The sequence below is a fragment of the Camelus dromedarius genome, chromosome 25, assembly GCF_036321535.1.
Source record: "Camelus dromedarius isolate mCamDro1 chromosome 25, mCamDro1.pat, whole genome shotgun sequence".
In the NCBI taxonomy this organism is placed as follows: Eukaryota; Metazoa; Chordata; class Mammalia; order Artiodactyla; family Camelidae; genus Camelus; species Camelus dromedarius.
Genome location: NC_087460.1, coordinates 9,928,304 through 9,929,134, shown reverse-complemented (window position 1 = coordinate 9,929,134; position 831 = coordinate 9,928,304). Strand labels below are relative to the sequence as shown.

At 38.9% G+C, this 831-nt stretch overlaps 1 non-coding gene across 1 annotated transcript; it reads left to right on the top strand.

Moving 5' to 3' along the window:
* The first annotated feature begins 267 nt into the window (after window positions 1-267).
* Window positions 268-342, top strand: TRNAS-AGA (transfer RNA serine (anticodon AGA)). Its single transcript has one exon. It is a non-coding gene; the product is annotated as a tRNA-Ser (tRNA).
* Window positions 343-831: the final 489 nt, after the last annotated feature.

Genomic DNA, 831 nt, shown 5'->3' with positions numbered 1-831 from the left:
GACTCACATAACTAGAAATACGTGGGATGGCTACTGTAGGAAAGAGGATGAGCCTGAGTGTGCCATGTTTGAGGAATGAATGATTAGACCCATTTTGCTGAAATAGGTAGGAGAGGGCACTCTGGGAAAGAAAGAAGTTTTGGAGAGAGATGGAGTGTGAGCAGATTGTGAAAGATTTTTAATTAGGACTAATTTACCCTGTAAGCAATGAAAAAATCAATGCAAGTTTGCACATATGTATGTAATTTATACCAAGTAGGTTTTAAGGGGGAGAGTATAGGTCAGTGGTAAAGCACATGCCTAGAATGCATGAGGTCCTGGGTTCAATCCCCAGTCCCCCCATCTAAAAACAAACAAACAAACCTAACTTCCCTCCCCTCCCCAAATAATAAAATAAATTGAATTGAAAATGAATATATGTACATTCATGTATGACTGAAAAATTGTGCTGTACACCAGAAATTGACACAACATCGTAAACAGACTATAACTCAATTGAAAAAAATAAATATACCAAGTAGGTTTTAAGAAGAATTCTGGACTGATGTACAGGAGGGATTGAAGTAGTGAGGAGGTAAGAGGTAGACTATACACTGGCCCTTTCGAGAGCTAGAAATAAATGTAATTATCATCTTATTCAACTTAGTCCTTTTCTGATACTGTGTGAGTGTGTGTGTGTGTGTGTGTGTGTGTGTGTGTGTTAAGTAGATGGCAAGGAAGTTTGGCACAGAGGTTTCTTCAGGTCACAAGCTAATCAATTGCAGAAACAGACCTAGAACCCAGGTATCCTTACTCACAATTTAGAACTATTTCTGCCGTCTCGTGGTTAGG